Source organism: Megalobrama amblycephala, linkage group LG6, assembly GCF_018812025.1.
Source record: "Megalobrama amblycephala isolate DHTTF-2021 linkage group LG6, ASM1881202v1, whole genome shotgun sequence".
NCBI classification, from domain to species: Eukaryota; Metazoa; Chordata; class Actinopteri; order Cypriniformes; family Xenocyprididae; genus Megalobrama; species Megalobrama amblycephala.
This window is the reverse complement of record NC_063049.1, coordinates 7972602-7999250: the sequence shown is the minus strand read 5'-3', so window position 1 is coordinate 7999250 and position 26649 is coordinate 7972602. Positions and strand designations below refer to the sequence as shown.

The 26649-nt window shown below is 36.5% G+C and overlaps 1 long non-coding RNA gene across 1 annotated transcript in view; it reads left to right on the top strand.

The window, feature by feature from the left end:
• Positions 1–23: 23 nt before the first annotated feature.
• LOC125269814 overlaps positions 24–26649 on the top strand; it is a 38034-nt gene continuing 11408 nt past the window's right edge. Inside the window, exons 1-3 of the long non-coding RNA XR_007185199.1 lie at positions 24–180; positions 551–609; positions 5272–5411. This is a non-coding gene — a long non-coding RNA (uncharacterized LOC125269814). The remainder of the gene's footprint in view (positions 181–550; positions 610–5271; positions 5412–26649) is intronic.

The following is a 26649-nucleotide window of genomic DNA, read 5'->3' as shown; positions in this document are numbered from 1 at the left end:
CCATGACAGAAATACTAAAGCTGCACGTCAATCAATGACTGGGGTACTGATCCCACTGTCAAGCAATAAGCCATCAGCTATTTTTCATCATTTTTTATATATATATGGCCATCAAGGCGTAGTATCTGCACAGACTATAGCGCTCAGCTCATATTGGTATTTAATAGGCATCCTCCGATGGTAAGCGTCTCATTTTGATTTTATGCATGATAACCTCAAATATCTGTTTCGTGTTTTTGATGTGCAATATGCTTAGAATTCGCAGGTTCACACGTGTAACCGTTTGCAGCGTCCTCGTTATTATTTTAGTGATGTGTTTATTTTGTAGGTTGTTTTATTGTGATTTGATGTGCTGATTAAAAACATGATTTTTCTGGTTATGCTCGTTAGCTTTATTATAAGGTGACATTATGCAGCCATGTTTTGAGTGGATACGAAGTCATAAGTATCATGCAATGTCAGTGTCAGTTTTTTTTTAAATGTAATAATGTTTGATTGTGCTATTATTGGTGATTCCAAATGTTAAAACTATTTCGAACTATCAAATTAGATGCAGTTGCTGAAATGCAAGAATCTTGGATGAAGAGGAAGAAGCTGATCTCACAACAGGTGTGTTAGACTTTTATTGAGTGTGTGTGTGAGAAAGAGAGAGAGAAAAGAGGGAGGGATATGGGGGGCGCAGGTTAGAGTTTGGGGTGTTAATGCGCGTGTGCGCGCGCTCACCCTCGCGCTTCCTTTAAATACCTTCAGAACAACACGCGAGAACATGACTCAAAAATCGTTAAAAAAGTGGACTTATATTTATATTTAATATAGAAATATTCAATGCAAAGTTCGAACGCCAAATTATATATGCTTTAAATAAACACAATAAATGAAATATAAAATAAATAGGCTATTTTTTTGTATACAAAAACCCCCAGATCATCAATAATTAATAATTCTAATATTTTTCATTTTTTCCCCCCTCAGTAATTCTTTTGTAATATTTAAAGATCAATGCATTATGTGTTGCGCTGCTTGTTAAAACATTTAAGGGTAATGACATAATGTAACAATGGCCTGCTTTGGAGTGAATCGCCTCCTTTTAAAAGTTAAAGCAATTTTCTTGAGAATGGCCCCGCCGAAACGCTGTGCATTACAGTATTCAAAATGACCAAATAATGCTCCATTATAGCGGCTGAACGATGCCAGTCAGGCTGGATGCAATTTACTCCAAAGCGCTTTGCTTTAAATTCCCTCCTATGGAGAGAGCTGGGGAATATAAAACAATTTATTCAAATCCAAGTGCTGGAGTCTCGAAAATCGCTTGATTTCCGCAATCACTGCAAATTGACGGAGGAACAATTAACACTATTAAACGTCTGTTCAGCATAAACAAATTGGCCTGAGGCTCAGAGAGGTTTAGGTTACAGATTTAGATGTGTATGCATGCGCATGTACTATTGAAATGACAGAAAAAGCTGGATGTACATTTCTGAACAATTCGGGTAAAATGTGTGCAATATGATAATTACTACTCTCGCAATTAATATATTCACTTTGAGCAGTTTCTATTAATTGAGGATTGATTACCCCTGTCAGCAGTTAAATAGTAGCTTATTTAAAGATACATTTTATAATAATGAAGCGAGAAAGAAAATAAACATTAAACAACATATTTTAAATTAAAATGTTTTGTATTAATTTATTTTTAGAAGGAAAAAAAAATCTGGTCCTTCGTTTACAAATAAGCAAATTATTAACCAGGATTAAATGTTGATGCATGATATCATACGTATATTTTTTTAATTCTGATCACCATAACTAAACGATTAGATTTGTATATTAAAAGCCACAGTCCGCACTTTTCTGTGGTAATTAGGAGCCTATTACAAGTCATTAGATTGATCAATGTACCTTAAACAATGTGAGTGATTTATTTGGTAAGAACAAAACGCTGTGCATCTATTGTCTTGACTGAGCCTGAGTGACGATATACATCCATCACGGCGTTAAACAACACAAGATGAATGATTAATCCGGACCTATTCATTAGAAGGCTCTGGCCCGCTCCAGAAGCCCTGTGTTCGTACAGAGGCAGGGAGAGAGAGGGCTTTTCAGAGGAGAATTTTTGTCGGTTGCCGCTGGGATTAATTTGTCCCCACCCTTAAGAGGAAAAGCGCATTTGTGGATAATTAACTAATCTGGCTCATTTTAAATCCCTCTCTACTACAGGTCCTTCACTTGATCACCCCAAACAGGCTGGTTTCCTCCCTCTGACAATTCAAAGAGAGTCAAAACAAATATTAACTCGCATCTCAGTTGTATCCATTGCAAATAGTGTGCCTTCTCGAGGCACCTTGCAGGTCGGTTTTGTGATTAAATATCTGTTTGCGCACTTCATGATTTTGACAGTAAAACAAACGCTTGTTATGTCCGTTGACAGGTTCAAGCATGTCCAATGAGCTCACCGTGATTCGAGCCTCTGATTGAGGAATAAGTCTTCATCTGTGTGCACGCAACAGCAGTATAACTGGGTTATTTTTAATAAACCCGCATGAAAGGGCACGGGGGTTTTGTGAGCGTCTTTACGCTAGTGGCGCAAAACAAAGCGCAGCGAGGAGAGACTCCTTTGTGCTTCCACACTAAAGCAGAACATTTTCCCTCAATTATTTCAGTTTTTGTTAGATTTAGAAAAACGGAAGGCACAGTTAAAATAAGGATATGAGATAGTGGGGTTTTCAATTTCAGTTTGAAAATGCGTTCATATAAATAATACATTTAACACATAAATGAGTTTATTGGATATATGGCCATTGTTTTTAAGCAGACGTGGACGCGCGCAGGTCACCATAACCGCGTAGCCTAATGTTGCGACATAAACCTGCAATTCATCTCAAAGTCACATTTTACTACATGACAGCTTGCTGAAACTACGCAATTAAACCACAAAAAACAGTCGCGAATTAAAGCAATTGTCAAATTGTTCATCAGCTTCAGTTGAAGTCAGTGTCAGGTGCATTTTAGGGCCCCGCAGGAATCAGAGCTCACATCTCCCATCCAGCATTATTTCATCTAAACAGGAGGAACAGATCATTAGGGTTATAGCCTTTTGTGGCCATCTCCGTCTCCAAACATGCTGATCTTATCCGTGCACATTATGATTTCATTAGTCTTTTTCGCAGAAGACCCTGTGGTGGATCTTTCTGACAAGCAGCATGCAGGTCATGGCGAATGATGTCGTATTTGTACTTAAGTGGCCGGTGAATGTTATCTGCTCTTCTCCGCGTGCTGATGCGCGTGTCACAATAGAGCAACATTAATGCATGACTACTTCTAAATTTGCATGTGTATGTCATATGATTTTTTTTCTCTCTCTCTCTCTATAGGCGTTTGTTATTAATGTTTACTCTTCTGTCTTGGAATATTTAAACTATCATGCACATTTTTCCCACATTCTTTTATTTCTGTAGGCCTTTTTTTTTTTAAATCGACTAAATTATTAGTATTATATATAATATTTTTGTTTCTATCATTATTATATGTATTGTTTTATTCTTTAAAAAAAAAACAATTAATTTATGTTTTGTTCATTCAAGTGTTGCATTTGCTTTACAGGAAAAGAAAGCATACATGGTTATAAGCCTCCACGCAATGATTTCATCCCGTTTTACATGGTTAGGTCGTGTTCCCAGTGTTTCTGAGACGCAAATGTGTGTCATCGCAGTTGCACTCATGAGACTCGTTTTCTCAGGACTCTGTCATGTCTGTGGCGCGCGGAGGATCCAGCTCAGATAAACACACGCGCCAACAGGTGCTTAGTGAAAAATCCCTCGATTCACCGCGCTGCCACGACTCAAACACTACACGACGAGGCTCTCGTCTGTAATTTCTAGCGCAGAGGGATGGGTTGTGTGTAGAAGAAGTGCTGCGGTCCACCACTGCTCATCTCTGTAGTGACCGTGTGACTGACGGCTCTGTCCAATTGGGTTTGGACTCGCCGGAGATCTCGTGAGAGATACGAGGGCTTTGCGCGGGACTAATCACACCAATAGAAAAAAAGAAGCTGATTATAATAAATAGATTTAATGTAGCTGTTTACGCAGCCCTTACAAACACGATATTAACATAACTAGATAGCACTATCATGCTGGTGATACTATAAAGCCAATACAATTGAAATACCATAAGACGGCAGTACATCACAGTGCCATGGTATTGCCATAAAATGGTAAAAAAAAGAAAAAGAAAAAAAAAGGTAATAATAGTATATTTTGTTTTTCTTTGAGGTATACCTTTCAAACTACTATTTCAATTATGAAAATGGTATCCATTCAGTACCATAGTATTTCCACCTGATACCCTGATACCATCAATGAACCATGGTACAACCACAGTACTTTATTTATTTATATGTTGTCGTTTTCATCATGTGGGTATGACTATGACTATACACACACACACACACACATATATATATATATGTATATATATATATATATATACATTCTCAACGAACCATGGTACAACCATAATACTTTATTTGCTCTTTTGTGTGTGTGTGTGTGTGTGTGTGTGTATATATATATATATATATATATATATATATATATATATATATATATATATATATATAAAGAGTCATATCCACATGATGAAAATAACATCATAACGGAGAACAACAGACTTTCAACTTTAGCAAGTCCAAACAGATCTGATGGCCCTTTTATTCATCTGTTTACAGAGAGGTTCCTTCGGTGCTTTAGAGGTCACTCTTAAAGTGCCCTTGAATTATATTCTGCTGTCAGATTGGATGCGTTATTCTGTGCAGCGAAAGACCTCGAGCCCTATGTCATCAATCTAAAGCAATTTCAGCCCTATTGGTTTTGGAGTCTGGACCACGCAGTCATTCACACTCCCAGCAGCAGGTGAGGTGGAGGCAGCTGGTCTCTCGGGTCACCCTTCCCAGAGTGAAGGACTCTTCAGCTGCCGCAGAAATCGCTCATCCCGCTCAACATGGGGCCGTGCTCTCACACCATCACTCCACCCGCAGAAACAATTTACCCCTGAATCCCAAATCCAACAGATCTATTATGGGATTAAAGACCTTGTTATCAGGCTTTGTGTTGGAATAATGGCAGAGTATCTTTTAAATTCAGATCATCCAATATATATGATTTTTCCTTTGGAAATGAGACAATGTGACCGTGTTCTTTAATGTTTGGACAGTTCTGATCTCGTCATGACCGTTATGTCAGTGTGTGTGTGCGCTTGTGTCTCTATTTTCAGGAAGTCAGCTCGACACAACAGCGCGCTGCATCTCAAGGCTTCCTCTTCCGCATCACTGAGCCAGATAAAAACACTGAATTCAGACACCGCCGACGCTGCCATTTGCCCTCGCAACACACACACACACACACACCTGCCAGGTATGGGGTTCGTTTGTCTCACACTGTGCATCTGTCTGTCTGTATCTGTTGAAAGCTTTCTTTCTGCACCAGACACAGTCAATTATGAAAAAAACTGAAACATTGCTATTTTTAATGTTTTTGAACACTGTGAAAAAGAATTGTTGGTTTAACTTAAAAACAAAGTAAGTTACCTGGTTGCCTTAAAATTTTGAGTTCATTGAAATTAAAAATTTGAGTTACTCCCATGAAGGTGATTGATTTAATTGACAGAAACTCAAAATATTATGCTATCTGAACATTAATCATTTAAGTTGATTTGACAAAAAAAAAAAAAAATTGTTGTGATAACAAATCATGAAAACAATTTTAGACAGTGAAAGAAGTCTCTTATGTTCATCAAGGCTGCATTTCTTTGATTAAAATATAGAAAAAAATTATTGTAGAATCATCTCTATTTTGAATAAATGCTGTTGTATTCATCAATGAATCCTGAAAAAAGTTTCACAGGTTCCAAAAAAATATTAAGCGGCACAACTGTTTCCAGCATTGATAAAAAAAATAAGCATATTAGAATAATTTGCCAGATACCAAAGACTGGAGTAATGATGCTGAAAATTCAGCTTTGTATCACAGAAATAAATTGTATTTTAAAGTATATTAAATAGAAAACCATAGTTCTGACCAAATAAATGCAGCCTTGATGAGACTTCTTTCAAATACATTAAAAATAGTGAATAGTGTTTCCATACTTTTGACCACTCTGTGTGTGTTTGTGTGTGTGTGTATATATATACATACATACATATTTATATATATATATATATATATATATATATATATATATATATATATATAGCTTGATATGTGTGTTTTAAGTGCTATATTTATTTAAAATAAATGCTGCATGGTTCTATATTTTGTATTTAATGCAATGGTATTAATACATTTTAACTGTGCCTTAAATGTCCTATTTTATTTTATTTGTTTTGTTTTGCCTTTATATTTAATATTTTCCGGACTCAGCAGTGGGTGATATTGTGATCAAGATTCTTGTCTTAGTTTTCTCTGATGGTTTTGCTGTCGGGGTGTGTAGGATGTATATAATGTATGTTTTTTTTTTTTTTCTGTCAAGGAGGTGTGTGTGGTATGTAAAGGCTTCCTGTCACGCAATAGTTTTATGTTCGGCATTGAGTCATGAGCGAGAGCGTCTGTCTGGCCAGGTCGGGATGGGACCGCACCTGTTCTTTCTCACACATGTCTACCTAAGCAGCCATGAGCAATGCAATGACTCCCTAAAGTTTTACAGCCACATCGTCATGGTAATTACTCATTGCAGCAGTGCAGAAATATATCTACAAAAGAGCACACGCATGCTGGCATGTTGCTTAACACGAAATCACAAGGGCTGCCATGATTCAGAGTGTGTAGTTTTGGTCAGAAAGATGTTTGCAATATAACAGAGTCACATTAAACAGATCTAAAGCATGGAGCCTGGTAAACTGTCTGCTGCTAGTCATAAAGTAGGTAATTTGTTCTTTAGTTAGCTAGACTACAAGCTACTTATAATAAGTTATTTAAGGTAAAAGGAACTATTAAATGACAACAGATAAGTATTTATTTACACAATATAGCTAGTACACTAATACACAGGTGTTTGGGGTTGGTAATATTAAAAATTTTTTTTTAAAGAGGTTTATACAAAAATGCAGTAAAAACTGTAATATTATTTCAATATAAAATAACTAAATTCTCAGTTAATTCTCAATAAGAACTTTTGTAGATGTGTGTCAGAAATAAAGTAAATCTGGTTAGTAATAACTGAAGCTGGTAATGCTGTTTGTGGAGTTGTTTAATCATCATCTGCGGAGATCTTGAGAGACTTTATGTCTTCTTTATCCAAGACTGTGGCTGAAGTCAGTTTTAGTTCTTGTGTTTCTCTTTTCTTCAGTGGTTCTGCTTGTTAACAGCAGGTGTTCATCACTAATGCTCAGTCATCACTTAATTAATTGGTTAATTATTTCATTAACTTTAACTCTGCTTCAGTGTTACTTTAACACTATTTAGAGTGGGACCAAATGTACTCTGAGCAGAGTTGATTTTTCTCTGGGGATTATGATGTCAGCTGACCAGTAAAATGTTTGGGAAACTATTTCCTATATTGAAACAGAAGTTCTAAAACTTGTACTCATACTCGATTCACATCGTACGATTTTATATAAAATTGCCACCTCGTACAATAGTTATGTTTTCCCATGAGATCAGGTTGAAATTTCTGTAAAAATCTAGTTTTGTCATTTTTTAGACAAATATTCTCAAACCTGATATAGCACACACGTCTCTAAGATGTTTCCTGTCAGATGTTACATAGACATTTAGAAGATGTCTTGAAGACGTTTATGATTTAAACTGTACGTAAAACTGCTTTTTAAAAGATGTTTATCAGATGTTTGTTCACAACAGATGTTTTCCAGATCTTTAAAAGACATCTTGGAGACGTACGTGTACAATCTGGGAAAGCCAACAGACGTGGACTAAAAGCCACCAAACCTCAATTTGAGTTTAATAGGATCCTGAATGCTAGTCAGAGAGCTGGTCACTAACAACAGCATAATAAATACAGCATTCCCAGATGAAACAGTGGAGTAAAACCATCTCTCCAAAAGATCAATATCTTTGAAAGGCAACCCTCAGTGTTTAAATGCTGAAAATGAAAACCGTGTTGTTTAACTGCCAATAATGAAATCCAAGAAGAGAATTGCTTGACTTTGATATGCTCTTAACTGCATTTCTTTATCTTCATTAAGAGGCTGACATTCACAACAGCTTAAAGACAAACTGTTTGTCTCTGCCTTATTATGGCGACTAACTACAAACTGTCATTTGGCATCGGCGGAGCGGTCCACACTCAATGCTTATCACATGTCATCTCTGCGTGGCAGCACAGAAATTACTCTCCTCTCATGTTTCTTTTGTGCTCTCGACATCGTCTTTGTCTTACACAATTAAGGTGTTACACGGTAGAATAATTTAAATTGCCGGCACTAAAATGGAGACGGAGGCTCTTTTTAAAAATAGCAGAATTTGTTTACTGATTGTATGCAGCTATTGACTTTCCCATTACTGGAGAAGAGCTCTGATTAGTGGATGTGCCGTTTGCCGTGAGAGCGAGAGGCAGAGGGGACAGGGTTACAATACCGAGCATTTATCCTTATTGTTTAGTGGATCTCTTCGCTCGACATTACCACTGGACACGGGAATAAAGGTGTCACGGCAACTCCGAGGCCATTTTCTGATAGATGCTCAACAGCCCTTGCGAGATGAGACAGGCTGCCTCGGTCTCACCTTTGGAAACTCTCTGAAAAGGCTCTTGGCTTGTGTTGTGTGTCCCCGTAAATGAGGTTTTCATATTGTACATGGCGAATGCACGGCTATTTTTTTCATGTTCGCCAGGTGAAAACTATTATTCTGGAGCTGTGTGTAATGCGGATCTGTCAGGAGGTGATTGTTTTCCTTGCGTATATCCAACGGAGAGGAATGCAGATGTGCAGTCCTGAGTCTATATGCTGTGATGAGTATGTATGTGAAGCATGGAGAGAATTTGTTGTTTCTTGAGGCTAACCTACTTTTCTTTTGACACTGTGGTCCCCAACAAGAAAGCACCCAAGTAACAATACATTTCCCTTGTCTGAAAGGAAAACGGTCTTCATTTGAATGCATTTAAATGTGTAATAGCAGTATCATCATGTACAAGTGCAGTGGGAGGTTTGCAGTAGGAAAGGCTTCTCTCTCTCTCTGTTCAGTTGCCCATGTGATCCTGTAGGTGTCTTTACACTGCCAGGTTAAGACAGGTCTGTGGCGACTCCAAATTCTCTGTAAAATTCCCCAATTAGTGTAGGGGAAGCTACTTTAAACTGTAGCTTGTCAAAAAGTTGTTAGCTACATCACAAGCCCTACTAAAAAAGTAGCTACCCAGTTAACAGGGAACATTCTCAGAACTTTTGCTAACATTCTAACATTCAAGTTTCTCTTAAAGTTATTCTCTCTTCTTCCAGTAACGTTGATGGAATGTTCGTTCAAAATTATCTGGTCTTTAATAATGTTCTTAAAACATTCATTAATTGTTCATGGAATTTTTTTGTCTCTGAAATGTTTTAGATGAACCTTCATCTAACATTTTTTAAATGTTACTTGTTTCAGAATGTTCAGAGATCATTCAAAAGTAACAGTCCCATAATGGTTGCACAATTATAAAACGGAATGTTCCCATAACGTTCGCATAACAAAGAAAAAAATGGACTTTTTTGAATGTACAGAGAACATTCAGAAATAACGTTTTCATTAGCATTAGCAAAATGTCAGAGCTGTTTATTTTAGGTGGATAGCATCATTTTGAAATATAAAACTATATTAGAAATATATTATCAAAATATTTTGTATATCACATAATTAAAAGAAGACATGCAGTGTTGTTTTAACGAACGGTCAATGAATTGATTCACCAAAAAGTGAATCATCTTCCCAATGAGTGTTTGAACCTCGTTCACTGAGCAGTAAAGCTGCACATGCAAAACAACATTAACAAAAATTAGAGATGTAGCATCTTGTCATGCCACATTGCTAATCAAAGTATAGCTTGTTATACTGGAAAATCTACTCTGCGGTGCGTTTCCCGAAAGCATCGTTAGCTAACTTGTGGTCGCAAGTTCCGTCGTTATCAGCATAGTTTAACGAGTCAGTGTTTTCTGAAATCATGTTCCAACGAACATTCACAAACAGCATCACAAATTGTGTGGTTGGAACGACAGCTCTCGACCTGTGGTTAGAAGCAGAGTTTCTTGTTTACATGACATGTGGAGTTAATAAATCCTTATCTTGACCAAAATAAGCAAGCTGACATTAGGTACAATAACTTTCATTTCAAATATGTACAAGTGTCATTTAAGGCTATGATTGATTCTGGATATAAAGCACAATTACTGAGAAAATTATAATTATTCCTTGGATGCCATGTCTATAATTTATAGCAAAAAATGCTAGCATTAATCCACCACCTGCGTGACATCATTCACTAATGTGATTGAATGACAAATTTGCGACAATATGGTTTTGGGAAACAGTTGTGACTAATTGATTTCTTTAATGATGGGTAAATGCAGCCCTGTTTTTTGACAGCTATCTTGGGGTCCGACCAGCCTTACAGTGCCCAGATCTTTTGAGTTTTCGATACATTGTCTTTTGTGAAATTGATTTCTATGTGAATGCATTTCTGCTGGCATTAGTTAATATCATGCATCCACTGTGTAATCTGACAAAGTTAGCAGTGGATACATTGATGCATGGTGGCTAGAATTCAGTCATCTAGCATTATTTCCTGCGATTGTGATAGCTCTAATTATATTTTATGCCGCATATGTGGTGTTAAACAGACTGTGTTTGCTTTTTTGTGCTATACAAGCAGCTTTCTGATGAATTACCAAACCATGTTTTCATCAATACAAAGTTCTGTCATGAAACTCTAGATGGCGCAGGCTGATAGGTCCTAAACTCATTTTGTTAGCGATCACATTGTTATCTACATAGCCCAGCTGATTGGTTGCTGTGGCATCAGCAGCCAATGATACTTTGGCATTGTTTGCTGTTAGCAGTCTGCAGTACACTTTCAGATACCCTCCACCTTCCCCAGCTCCACCTCTACAGATCTGCAATGGGGGTTATTTCATGTATGTTATATGTGCAGCAGCATGTCTGTGAATGTATTGGCAGTAGCAAGTCTGTACTACACCAGCAGCAGTGTAGCAGATCTAGTCCGCCAAGACCAAATACATTAACATTGCCACATCCATTACCATGCCAATCTCTCAGAGAGTAGTCATGACCGAACTGTACTTCACCACATTTCCACCACTGCAGATCATGCTCATATTTTTGGAATACAATTTGGTTTATCAATTTGTTTAATATGTTTCTCCACACATCCATTGTGTAATGACAGGGTTTCTCTTCGCAAACCACAAATCACAGTTGGATCTTGCATTAAGGCAATTAGCCGAATCAAAAATCTATGTAGTTGTTGGATGCTGGATACTGGAAATTTTAATTTGGTTAAATGTTGGTAAACAGTAGAATGTGTGAATATGTATATGATCAGTAGTTTTGTTTAATACAGGACACATTTGGCTGGTGTACTGTGACCAGCGGGAGGGGAACTGGACATTAATATTGGTTTTGTTTGCTGGCCACCATGTGTAATTCAGTGAAGCAATTTTTTTAATGTGATTTATAACTGCATCACTTGGACGATCCACAGTGATGTCTGCTAAGGCAAGCAATTCTCATACTTCGGATTAGGGGTTTGTTTGACTTGTTGACCAGTTTTTGCCTGGTGGGTGATAAAACATCCTATAGTCTTACACTAAAGGAGGGACGAAATTTAGAGACCAGAGACTTGGGCCACTAAACAACCACCTAGCAACAAGCCAGAACACCCTAGCAACTGCATATCAATGTCCTTATAATGTCCCCGCCCACTAGGCCCTTATATGGTGTTGGCCTCCAACAATGTATATACTTGTAGTCAATATGTTTTGTCTTTACTTGTGTTGAATATTAAAGAGAAAAAAAATGCTCCTAGGAGTTCATTGTGATATTGCTGTATTTTATGGCTCCCTGTATGTTTAACCATATCCAGCTCCTTTTTTAAATCTCTGTCATAAACAAAGCTTGTGAATAGAACTGGAAAACCAGCCCATAAAACAGACATGTTTCTTTTATGAATTTACGGCTCACTGTTTTCACTCGCCATTGTTTTCCTTGAACAGATTCCACTGAGTATAAATGGTTCCTCCACCACTTAACCATTAACAATTTCTGTCTTTGTTTTGTAATTATAGAAATGTTTTATCCAGTGTCAGCAGGGACATGTTTCAACATCCAGGGCTCTTCTTTTTATCTCCTGATTATATGGTAGTGGCAACACGCTTTTTCTTGCATCGAGATGAACGTTTGCCAAATGCGTTCTGCGTTAAACTGTGCTATTGAACACAAAAATTTGCCAGAATGTGTGAATGGGCCGGTTGTCACGTCTTCATACGGAGGGTTGTATGCACATTCACACCTTACAGCAAATCATCTCTATTGATTAGGGGTCTGTGTAGAAAACCTGTTGATCATGATAGCCTTTAGCTGTGTCTGTTACTAGGTTGTACATTGTTCAGTGAAAGGTTTTGCGAGATTCACAGGCAACATTCAACATTGGGTTCAAACTGACATTAAAAGTTATTTCAATGCAGAAATCTTATACACTAACCACCCCAATCCATTTTAATGAGGTGCTAGTTTAACCATAATCTAGTCTACCAATTTTATCATGCATATTTAAACTAATTCATCCTCATTTTTGTGTAAATATTGTGGATAGATTGTCTTATTCACAAAAGTCAGAGCTATTTGCTAGGCACAATTAATGCTGCATGTGATGTTTTCATTATTGTGATATATTTAAGAGTGGTTTGTGTTGATCCAAGGCATCAGTAACTTATGGAATAAGGATCAAAATGGAGAGGAGTGTTATTGCTGGGCTTGTATCCAGATGTGTGGTGAAGTCGCGTGAACTTTCAGTATTTCAAAGAGCTGATTCTGGTGTCTGGATCTCTGAGGTGAGGTGATGCTGCGCAGTCTCAGTAAAGTATGCCAGATCATGGTGATCTGCTGCATTCTCCACAGCCTGTAGCGCATTCATAACCGGCCTGCAAGAACTGCACTGTGCAAATGACATCCTGCACACTTTTTTTTTTCTTTAGCTATTTGCAGAATTCCTTGTGAATCAGGCACTAAAACAACGCATGTTCACTTTCTTAGTGTTTATTTTTTATGTTGCACAGAAACTCTACCCTCAACCTTGGTAGCAGTAATGTGAATCTGATGAGAATTTATCAGAATGAGGTTTATTAGACCATTGAAACATGGACATGTAGTATCATGTAGGAACCATCTGGACAAATCTGAGCTCTTTTTAGAACATTTTTCTGACATAAGAGGGTGTCAGTCATTCGTTGGGTCTCGCTGTGATAGTCATGGTTGTTTCATGGGTTTAACCACTGCTGGCTGTATGGCTGTAACCAAACAGAGAGTGTTTTATCAGCGAGTGATTGGAGCCAGGCAGCGGTTGGACTGGAATTGCCGGCTCTTGCAGAGACCTTTGAAGTACGAGGAAATGTTGCTCAACCTTATACCCTGCTGTATGTGCAGAGATATTTTTTGGTGCTCTAATGATTTCAAAAAGGCTGTGTAAACATTGGATTTATTTTCACTGCGATCTTCCAAAAACTATTAGAGAGGAGTTTGGGGATCTGAGCACTGAAAACTGAAGCCTCGACGTGCCTCATGTTCGGAAAGAGCTTCACGGTACCTAACCGATGGGAGAATTGTGGTTTGTCCCTGAGTGTAAAAAACCTTCCCATCTCATTTGCTGTAGTCTGGTACACATTATGAGTCTCTTTCCGTGCCGCTCTGTTATTCTTGCTCAAGTCACACTGGTGGCCCAAAGCTCCCCAGAGCCGTGCATTTGCACATGGGCTGATCGCCGCTGTTGTGCTTTGGCTCACCTTTTCTAAGCACTACTGACACAGACACCTGCACACGACTACGTATCAAATGCAGCTCTGTGGAAATTACCCAGACTACTGAAGATGAATGTTATGTAGACTTCCTCAGTTTGCCAATCACAAAAATCCCATTTTGTTTACATAGAGCTGGTATCGAGCCAAACAATGAAAGAGAAAGCCAATGTATTAGATTCAAAAGACTTGAATTGCTTCCTGGCATATAGTCACACCCTGACCTGAGTTTTGTGGTACGTTACCTCAAAATCTTAAATTTCAGCATCTGGCACCTCTGGAGCTGCTGGAAGCTGACCGTATTTCATATTTGATCAAAATATCTGTGGTAGATGCTCTGTGATGTGGTACGAGCGATAACATTAGACATATGTCCCTAGCAGGTCACTGTGATTTTGCCAAGTAAGACTATATTTTGTTGATCCTGGAACAACGTCCGAAAATTTAGTCTTAGTCCCTACACTGTAAAAAATAAATAAAAAATAGTTGAAAGTTACCTGGTTCCCTTAAAATGTTGAGTTCACTGAAATTAAAAATTTGAGTTAACACAATGAAAGCAATTGGTTTAATCAACAGAAACTCAAAATATTATGTTATCTGAACCACATTAATTATCTAAGTTGATTTGACATAAGAAAAAATGTAGTGATAAAGAATCATGAAAATAATTAATGAATAATAAAATAATAAATATCTCTACCCCTGAACCTAAACCCACTCATAATTTATCACTAAAATCAGAGGGAAAAATTAGGTGAAAAAAACACTGATGTAGAAGCATCTAACCCTCCTATAAGCCTAAACTTGAAACTTAAACTGTAAACTTGTCCCTCAAATCTGATTGGTTGATTGAAATATTGTTGCAGGATCAACAAAGATGTTGATCCAGGAACATGTTGCACTTGGTGAAATCTCATGCTGCGTCCCAATTCGCCTACTTATACTACGCCCTAAAAGTATGTACTCTTTTTGTGAACAAAAAGTACTTACTTTTGAGCGTGTAGCAGTAGACAAGCTTTGGGACATACTATCACGTCATACAATCGCGTCTTTGCTCTCCGTCACATCCTGCCACAGTAAACTGGCCTGTCAATCATCTTACATCCTCCACATTTCATTTAGCTAATTTCCTGCCATATCGGAGAGAAATGCAGCATGTTGATCTGCAGTCGCGGGTCTTCCGTGTGGAAAACTCTCCTCATATTAATGCATAATGATGCATTTAAAAGTTAATGGCCAATCGGATCTTTATAAAAGTCCACATTGGTATTTGCAGATAAAAAATAACACATAACATTAAATAAATATTTTCTATCAGGTTGAACTGATTATTAGACACTCAAACCTCTCAGCGTCGATCGCGCCTATCCGCCATGTTTTGTAGTTTTTTAACAGTTTTTACTCGTGTTTGTAGTTCTGAACTGAATCCTCGTCCAACGCGCAATGGGTTGTGGGCAATATTAGCCTTTATAGTGTGCACGGATCCACACTTCGAAAATCTACCGGAAATAGTAGACCATCCGGGGACTTTTGGCACACTCTTTTCAACATACTATGCTTTGGGACACACTTATTTTAATCTCACATACTATTTAGGATGGATAGTATGGACGCAGGGACAGTCAACGTCCTTAGCAAGATAACAATCTGTCCACGTGCAACAATAACCAGCATCTGTCTCTTTGTTGTGGGAAGACTCTGTTTTTCTGTCATTCGTGTAATTTTTTATCTCCCAAGGGCAGTTTGAAAAGAAGGTTAACAAATGCATGGAAACACAGGGTGATGTACTGTAACGTGTGTTGTCACGCTGTAATCCAAGCTTTCACTTTTGTATCGAGTGCTCATCTTCCTGACCGCCTAAATGAACAGTCTGTTGGTTTTGATCTAAAACACTATTCAGCAATTCAAACTGTTTGGGGAAAAAAAAAAAAAAATCGGACACTGACTTGAAATACAAATGCTGAACAAACCCCTAACCTTAAGCATTAAACTGCATTTATTCAGCACTGTTTTTGAAATAGAATACAAAAAAAAGTAACTATTTAACGTTTTGGCGAATTGGTGGTGAATTCGTACATTTTAAATTGGTAAACAAATATGATATTTAGAAAACATATGATATTTAGAAAGAAAAAAAAAAATCCCTGAATGTCCATGAACCTCAGTTCATATGAAGTCATGCACATTTGCCACCAATTTGGCAAAAACAATTTGGTAAAAAAAAAAAAAGTTACAAATTGCCATGAGAATGTTTTGATACTGCAGTGCGACTTGTTGATGTATGTAAAACAGGGAACAAAAATCCCATAGGAGGAACCTGAGCCAAATCTAAGGTCCAGAATAGTGGAGCCCCTTGAGTCACAGCAAAAACAAACTACCTATAAAGTGTAAAAATGTTTTTTTTTATTTTTTATTTTTTATTTAAATAAAACAGGATTAAAGTATTAGTTCACTTCAGAATTAAAATTTCCTGATAATTACTCACCCCCATGTCATACAGGATGTTTATGTCTTTCTTAGGTTAGGTTTTTGAGGAAAACATTCCAGGATTTTTCTCCATATAGTGGACTTCACTGGGGTTCAACGGGTTGAAGGTCCAAATGTCAGTTTCAGTGCAGCTTCAAAAAGCTCTACATGATCCCAGACGAGGAATAAGAGTCTTATCTAGAGAAACCATCGGCCATTTTCAAAAAAAAAAAAAAAAAAAAAAAATATATATATATATATATATATGTATATATGTATATATATACAAATGCTTGTCTTGCACTGCTCTGCAATGCCCACGCATTACGTAATCATGTTGGAAAGGTCACGCGTCACGTAGGCTGAAGTACCGAGCAAGTGTTTACAAAGCCGATCCAGAGTCTACAAAGTCAACTGCCCTTTACAAAAAAAAAAAAAAAAAAAAAAGGTGAAACAAAGATGTTGGACGATTTTGAAGTCGGAGGAGAAAATGAGATGGAGTTTTTCGCCCAACTGCCATCACACATGACCTTTCCAACATGATTACGTAATGCATGGAACATCACAGAGCAGTGAAAGATGAGCATTTGCGGTTAAAAAGTATATACATTATTGTTTTTGTTTTTAGAAAATGACTAGATAAGACCCTTATTCCTCATCTGGGATCGCGTAGAGTCCTTTGAAGAACACCCAAGCATCACGGCAGACAATTTTGCACAGGCAAACGACACAAAAAGCAAGCTATTCATTTAAAGATTTTTGAGTTTGCCACTTTTTTTCTACAGCATATCAGGAAACATCAAGAGCATTTGTACCGTTTTTCCACATAAGTGCACACAAGAGGCGCATTTGGCTTCAGGCACTAGACAGACACATACACTGATGTCACGGCACAACGATTTATCAAGGAGAAATCCTCCCGATGTACAGTACACACTACAACATTTACACACTCTGTCACTGCGATGAATTATGTGATTGCAGTCAATGAGAAAATCTACTGTATTTTGAGCGCCATTTACAGACAGGCACGGAAAGAGAGAGAGAGAGAGAGAGAGGAGGGGGTTTCAATCCGGCGGTGCGTGTTTGCGGCCCGTGTTGAGAGACTGTCAGCGTTTAAAACAAGCATTTTGATTAGGCGTCGATTGAGGAGTCTCTCTCTGCCTTGCCTCGTCCTGGGTGATTAGACTAAAACGGTCGCTCGTCTTGACTGGAGATCGCAGCAGTTCCACATAACACGCTCCGTGATTGAAGGTCGAAATATTTTGAATTCTAATGGAGGCTGGCTGGATGAATTGCCTGAAATAGACTGTAGAATTTCCGAACAGCCTCAAACCCCCCCCCTCTCTCCCTCCTTCCCTCCCTCCCAGCCGCCCATGTCCGCTGTGAAAAGAACGGTTGGGAATGGCTGTGCTTGATGATCATAGAATTACTGGATGGTGATTCTAAACCCCTCAAAGAGGAGTTGCTATGGAGATCTCGTTCCAAACTGTGAAATGATTCCCCTCAGAAAGCCTGGAGAGCAGAGGGCTGAACACATCATTGTTCAGGTGGTGGTTGGTTAGGAAATTGCCGGTGGCTGAGCAATCACAGCGGCGGCTATAGTTAAGGATCTAAAACGGTTTGCTCTCGGAATGGTGTGGGACAACACGGATGTGCATATGATGGTTCCTTTCAATCAAGCCGCTCTCAGACGCACCGGGGCAGGGAAATGACAGACAGAGAGCTCCCGTGAAAGACGAATGAAAACCATTATTGTCTCTCAAAGCTAATGAAATCTGGGACTGTCCTGATATATCTATTCTTTGACTGCATGAATCTCAGAGCCAGTTTGAAAGGTTATCTTCCCTGTCAAGTGAAACCTCTCAATGTCTCATCTACCGGCGCTCTCGGCCTCTATAATATTATGTTAATGAAGTATTTCGGGAAAAGATTTGCGGTGTCTTTGTGAGAGAGAAAACATTTTGGCCCGCAACAAATGAGATATTTTCAAGTTGCGGTATCTGTATCGTTTATAGACACGCCGTAGTTCGTCCCCTCAAATTTGCGAGATGAGGGCTCGTCTCGTTTACCGCCAAAGGCTCTGAGTCCATTATATTTGTGTACATAACCGGATTATTTTGCTGTTGTGCAGACAGAGGCGAATGGCTTCTTCTGACAGTCTCGTAAAGTAGCTTTTACGGTCTTGAATACCAGGGCAATTGCAGCGGCACATTTGTGTAGAACGTCTTAACGGCGAGCCAAGGAATGCAAGTGATCTAGATGTGCTCTTCCCTTTTCACGTGTGAGAACACGCACAGGAAGCGGACTGCCGCTGAGTACTGTAATTTGAGTGAATGATGTCGATCACATGATCTCGCAGCCATCAACAACAAGAGACACAGTTGTAGCAGTGCAATCTGTCCTCAATGTGTCATGTGTTAATAATGGACATAATATGGGCAAAACAAAATAATGTGCTGTGTTGTAAACACCCAGTTTATCATAAAACACAGGTTGTACAACAAAACCAAAATAGATTGTGATGTATGTGATACATCGCATTAAACATATAGCGCTGATATAAGATGTAAATCACTGGTTATAGACTAAACGTGCATCATCTTGTACAAAATGTTTATGCAACACACAGACATAAGTTTAATGTCTGTAAGGGCAAATCGCCAGTAACTAAAATGATGTACTCGGCCATATGTATTACAACCAGGGCTTGACATTAACACCCGCCAATTTCAGCAGTGGCGTGTAACGCAGTCATTCCTACTAGCCACTTCGGCTGGTTGAATTTTATATGTAATATATACATTTTTCAGTTGAAGTCTTTTAAAAAGGCATCTGAAATAATAAATTGCATTGTAGTATTGTCAAAAATATTGATTTTTCGATACATATCGATACTGAAATACCTGAAATGCTTCCAATAATCATTTTCCGCAGAATAGACACGATATCAGCTGCTCTTTCTCACTCTCTCATCTCTCTGACAGTGAGTTGACACAAACCCGCCTCCCCTCGCTCACTTGTTTCATTTGCTCCGGATGAATATTGTTGGTGTTACAGGGCTTGAATTTCGATGTGGGATTGCACATATTGCGGATAATTTCACTCATTCCCACAGATTTTGTGCTCACACCCAAAGTGAGCGCATATAAAGCCGCCTCTGAGTACTTAAGCTGAGTTCTTTTTCGCTGCTTATTGTGCTTAAATGGTCAAATACACACTAAATGATGTCAAAATGCAGGTCTTGGTGAGTATTCATGCAAACACAGTCAGTCATGTTTTAAGTGAATGTAAACAGTTGAGAAAGAAACCGCATGAGTAACAGGATAATGGATCCATGCGTCAGGTCTTAAAGTGACAGCAGCCTAATGTACCTGCTGCCAAATTATGAGATAATATTAAAAATATCTATATGGCAGTTTTCCCCCATGGTATTGATGTCAAAATTGTGGCTAGTGAAAATGCTAAGTGGCTAGTAACTTTGGAAACCACTAGCCACAGTGGCTGGAGAGCAAAAAAGTTAATGTCAAGCCCTGATTACAATTTACCATAAATCACAGATACATTTGCATACATGACAATAAGCAAACAGCTGTAAATAGCTATAATGTGGTACATGATACATAAATAGAAAAGACATCAATATATATTCTAAAAAATATACACGCAATTGTTGCATTGAACGTCTGTCATGACAAATGACACAACTTCAGTAACTACAATAATATAATATGCACTGAATGAATTACAGTGCATATATAAGAAAAAAACACATGGATCTCTAACATGTAAACTATTGTTTCTAAATCGAAAGGTGGACCGCTTTTGTTCCTTAGTTCTATTTTAAAAGCATGTTTTTAAATATATTTATATCAGACAAATGTCATGTAATTTAATTTTTTTGATACATTTTCTGTTTAGTTGATCTGCAAACCTTCAAAGACTGAATCTGTTGAACAATCTGAAACGTGGTGTCTTTGTGTATGTATGAACTCTTGTATTTGCTGGTGTTGTTGCCCTACAGATCTCTTGTCTCGGTGAGACTTTGGCTGTTCTTTTAAAGATGAAGGCTTTTGTTGGGTCAGATAGCCCAGGCACACCTGCTAATGGCCCCTCCGAACATACAGTAACTAAAGAACAGCAGTAAAATGGTAATTGCCAGATAGACTTGACTTCTGAGGCCGCTCTCCCTCTTTCCCTCCTCCTGAGCTCATTTTTTTACGGTTCTTCTTGCGGCTGGCTGTGGCGCCGTGCCCTCATAAGTGCAGAGAACTTTACCGAACCTGTAGTTAAAGGACTAATTGTGGAGATTTCCCCTCGGCTCGTCCTCTGTTATCTGTGTTTATTCAATCATCAAACAGATGCTTTCACTCACTGTGAAATGTAAATATTAGGAACGTGCAAGAGTGCTCAAAATGCAGGACATTTTTTTTTAATGAAATACATTCAGCTTGAGTTTTGTCTATACTGCGACAACAGTATATTATTATAGTATTATAACAATCTGCATTCAGCAGATACTGTATTCAACACATTTTGAAGGAATCCTTGCTTGGATAGATAAAATATTGTCAGGGAGATCCTCATGAGAAATTAAATATATACAAATACAATAGTGCTTAAATGAGCAGATATATTTTAATATATTACATATTTCTGGCCATTTTTTTTCTCTTAAAGTTCAAGCATTAACGCAGAGAACAATAGCACATTTTCTTCCCAATCACTGCAGAACTGGGAGCCGGCAAATTGAAGCAGCAAAACAATAATTCCCTTGATTAGCCCCTTTCTGTGTGGGGTAAGTGAACTGTTTATACTGTGGAGTACCTCAGAGAGAGCAGAGCAACCAAAACAGCCTCATTAGCCGCACAGTAATTGGATAACTTCATTTCAGCAGGACAACCAGAACGCGTCATGACAGCTTTCTGCAAAGTGCAAGACTTTACCTTACATATGACTCAGGGAAAGGTAGCATGCTATTCGATTTAGAAAATATTAAAAATGTATTCTGAAATACCTTCATAAAACCTTTTATTAATAACATTAAGATTTATATATATATATATATATATATATATATATATATATATATTGTTAGTGTACATTCAAATAATTTGAAATGTCATGAAACGTTGTTAACTCGTATTTAATTCGTTCATGGGTGAATCCTGACCTGTTAAACTTTATATAATGGCCTTGTTTTGTTGATAACCTATAGAATCATTTTGCTTTGTTTTGTTTTGCCTAGCGAATCATGGAACTAATACAAATGAAAGCTTTTGATTTGTTTGATAACATATATAGAATAATATATCTTTTTGAAAAAAAAAGGTTTTGTTTTGTTTTGTTGATAACCTACATAATCATGGAGTATTAGAAAGAAAAGCTTTTGTTTTGTTTTGTTTTGCCTATATGGAATCACAGAACTGAAACAAATTAAAGCTTTTGTTTTGTTTTGCCTAGCAAATCATGGAACTAATACAAATTAAAGCTTTTGTTTTGCTTGATAACATATATAGAATAATAAAACTGTTTGAAAAAGGAGCTTTTGTTTTGTTTTGTTTTGTTTTGTTTTGTTTTGTTTTGTTTTGTTTTGTTTTGTTTTGTTTTGTTTTGTTTTGTTTTGTTTTGTTTTGTTTTGTTTGTAACCTACAGAATCATGGAATATTAGAAAGAAAAGCTTTTGTTTTGTTTTTCCTATATAGAATCGCATAACTAAAACAAATGAAAGTTTTGTTTTGTTTGATAACATACAGAATCATAAAACCTGTTGATATCTTATTGAATCACAGAATTGTTACAAAACAAAGCTTTTGTTTTGTTTTGTTTTGTTTTGTTTTGTTTTGTTTTGTTTTGCTTTGCTTTGCTTTGCTTTGTTTTGTTTTGTTTTGTTGATAACCTATAGAATCATGGAATATTAGAAGTGAAGCCTTTGCTTTGTTTTGCCTAGCAAATCATGGAACTAATACAAATGAAAGCTTTTGATTTGTTTGATAACATATATAGGATAATAAAACTTTTTGAAAAAGAAGCTATTGTTTTGTTTTGTTTTGTTTTGTTTTGTTTTGTTTTGTTTTGTTTTGTTTTGTTTTGTTGAACTGAAACAAATGAAAGCTTGTGTTATGTTTTGCCTAGCGAATCATGGAACTAATACAAATTAAAGCTTTTGATTTGTTTGATAACATATATAGAATAATATATCTTTTTGAAAAAAAAAGGTTTTGTTTTGTTTTGTTGATAACCTACATAATCATGGAGTATTAGAAAGAAAAGCTTTTGTTTTGTTTTGTTTTGCCTATATGGAATCACAGAACTGAAACAAATTAAAGCTTTTGTTTTGTTTTGCCTAGCAAATCATGGAACTAATACAAATTAAAGCTTTTGTTTTGTTCGATAACATATATAGAATAATAAAACTGTTTGAAAAAGGAGCTTTTGTTTTGTTTTGTTTTGTTTTGTTTTGTTTTGTTGGTAACCTACAGAATCATGGAATATTAGAAAGAAAAGCTTTTGTTTTGTTTTTCCTATATAGAATCGCATAACTAAAACAAATGAAAGTTTTGTTTTGTTTGATAACATACAGAATCATAAAACCTGTTGATATCTTATTGAATCACAGAATTGTTACAAAACAAAGCTTTTGTTTTGTTTTGCTTTGCTTTGCTTTGCTTTGCTTTGCTTTGCTTTGCTTTGCTTTGCTTTGCTTTGCTTTGCTTTGCTTTCCTTTGCTTTGCTTTGTTTTGTTGATAACCTATAGAATCATGGAATATTAGAAGTGAAGCCTTTGCTTTGTTTTGCCTAGCAAATCATGGAACTAATACAAATGAAAGCTTTTGATTTGTTTGATAACATATATAGGATAATAAAACTTTTTGAAAAAGAAGCTATTGTTTTGTTTTGTTTTGTTGAACTGAAACAAATGAAAGCTTGTGTTATGTTTTGCCTAGCGAATCATGGAACTAATACAAATTAAAGCTTTTGATTTGTTTGATAACATATTATAGAATAATAAAACTGTTTGAAAAAAAAGCTTTTGTTTTGTTTTGTTTTGTTTTGTTTTGTTTTGTTTTGTTTTGTTTTGTTTTGTTTTGTTTTGTTTTGTTTTGTTTTGTTTTGTTTTGTTTTGTTTTGTTTTGTTTTGTTTTGTTGATAACCTACAGAATCATGGAATATTAGAAAGAAAAACTTTTGTTTTGTTTTTCCTATATGGAATCAAGGAACTGAAATGAATTAAAGCTTTTGTTTTGTTTGATATACAGAATAGAATCATAAAACCTGTTGATATCTTATTGAATCACAGAATTGTCACAAAACAAAGCTTTTGCTTTGCTTTGCTTTGCTTTGTTTTGTTTTGCTAAATAATCATGAAATATTATTAGTGAAGCCTTTGTTTTGTTTTGCCTATTGAATCACAGAACTGATACAAATAAAAACTTTTGATTTGTTTGATAACAAAATCATTAAACTGCTTGAAAAACAATGTTTTGTTTTGCATGTAGAAACGTGAAACTGTTACAAAGTGAAGCTTTTGTTTTGTTTTGTTGATAAATAGAATCATGGAATATTAGAACTGAAATATTTTATAGAAATAATACAAATGAAACATTTTGTTTTGTTTGATAACATACAGGATAGGATCATGAAACTTGATATCCTATTGAATCATGGAATTGTTACAAAGTGAAGCATTTGTTTTGTTTTGTTTATAACATGTAGAATCATTAGATATTAGCAAGTGAAACTTTTGTTTTGTTTTGCCGATGGAATCATAGAACTGTTACAGATTGAAATCTTTGTTTTGTTTGATAACCTCTAGAATCATAAAACTGAAAAAAAAAGAAGGTAACATTTTACAGTAAGGCCTCATTAGTTAATGCATTCACTAACAATGAGCAATATATTTTTACAGCATTTATTAACCTTTGTTAATGTTAGTTAATAATAATTATTTTAATGATGTAATAGTAAATGTTAGTACATGGTCGCTATGTAGTTAACTAATGTTAACAAATAAAACCATATTGTAAAGTGTTACCAAAACCAACAAAATTGTTTTGTTGTGCTCTACATTTAGAATCATGGAACTAGCAGAAAGTAAAGGTTTCATGGGCAGAACAGTGAATTTCTGTGAAATTGAGGGAATTGGGTATGATAATACTACACAAAATCAGTTTTGCATCATTGTTTAGGTAAGTGAATCATCAATATTTTCTAGCTCAAACTTGTTTGACACCGTTAGAGTGACATGTGAGATAGGTGGAATGAATAATTGTCATGACATATTGCACGCGGGGCCTGTGCTGTCATCGGCCGGCTCCAGAGAGGTGTCAGTTAAAATGCCTTCAGGCCAATCACAAAAAACAACACACATGCCGATCCTAGCCACTCATGTCCCCCACTCAACCATTGTGCTCCATGATTTATGAATGAAAAAGTGTGCTTACTTAATGAATATAGACAGTCTTCAGCACCAATACCACATATTTGGTATGCAAACACATTTTTGGACTGTAAAAGTTTAGCATGTGTATGCATGTACTGTACACAGCCGTATGTCAGTGTGTGTGTGTGTGTGTGGTTGTGTAATGGTTAGTCTACTGTTTTGGGTTTCACACAGCATGCAGGCTTTCCACAGAATTGCTAAAAACTTCATAGCAGGTCATGTGACCCTCTCCGAGTTCCGTGAGTGGTCAGACTCATGACTCATTACCTCTTGAGAAGTCCTGTAACACAGGCAATGATTGGTTCTTGTTCAGCACCAATCACAATTTTGCTTTTTGTCTGTGTGCCGGCTATAGCAGCCCTACACACATAATGATGGTTGTACTGAATCAGACCTTAAGTGTCTAAGAGATTCATTATCTAATCACTGCCAGGACGACCCTCCACAATACACCCTGATTATGATCAGAGGACCCTACATTCACTACACTGCCTTCCCTTTCACAGCAACATATATGCAACAAACATGTAGCGCCACCATTTGCCCCCGTGTGTAAAGAGACCACCATGATACAAGTTAGGGCACCAGCTACAGTGTTTTTCAATATGACTGTGTCAATAAGAGTGTTTATTTAAATCTTGTCTCCAGTGATCTCATGAAAACATTATGAGGAATAATTCATTTTCTCAGGCTCAAATTAGAGGCAGAAATAAAAGTTTTGACAAAAGTTTGATGAAAGTGTAACATTTTTAGGTATGACTCAAGTGCCCAATCAATTGCAGAAATTTCTTAATGATAATTATTGCCCATTATTTCTTTGTTGTAATGATATTGCAATTATGTGCATGAGTGCCCTTGTGAAAAATAAGTACACTTTATAGCATTCTTTAAAAAGAGTTCTTATCACAAACATAATATATATATAAAATATACTTAAGTGAGAATTGAATGTAATTTTTTAGAACACTTAATTACATATCAATTGCATTTAAGTTAAAAACTAAACTAAAACATACTTTGATGTCAATTCTATTAAAACTTATTGTGTTTAAAATACATTAACTTTAAATGTAATATTGAAAAACACACTACAGTTCAAATTATTTACTATTTAGTATGTTAGTCAACACATCAAAATAAGTGTACTTCTTTAAAAGGGTCATTGACGAATAAGGTTTTTAAAAGTGTAAAAAACATAATAGAGATATAATTAATTTTGAAGTATTATTAAGAGTTAACAATGAGATTATGTGTTTTTATAATCAATTAACACTGTTTTTGTCATTTTTTTTTACAAGATGGACAAAATTTGTCACCAAAAAAGTCATTCGGTTTAAAGGTCCCGTTCTTCGTGATCCCATGTTTCAAACTTTAGTTAGTGTGTAATGTTGTTGTTAGAGTATAAATAAAATCTGTAAAATTTTAAAGCTCAAAGTTCAATGCCAAGCGAGATATTTTAATTTACAGAAGTTGCCTACATCGAACGGCCAGTTTGGACTACATCCCTCTACTTCCTTCTTTAATGACGTCACTAAAACAGTTTTTGACTAACCTCCGCCCACAGGAATACACAAGAGTTGCGTTTGTAGAGTGTGTTTGTCGCCATGTCGTCGAAACGCTGTTATTTTCATCCTGCAGTCCAATCACCGGGTCTGATTCCGGCTCAAATTGATAGGGTAAAATTAAAGACATGTTTACAATAACACTGAGCGCGTGCATCTCCACGTTATGG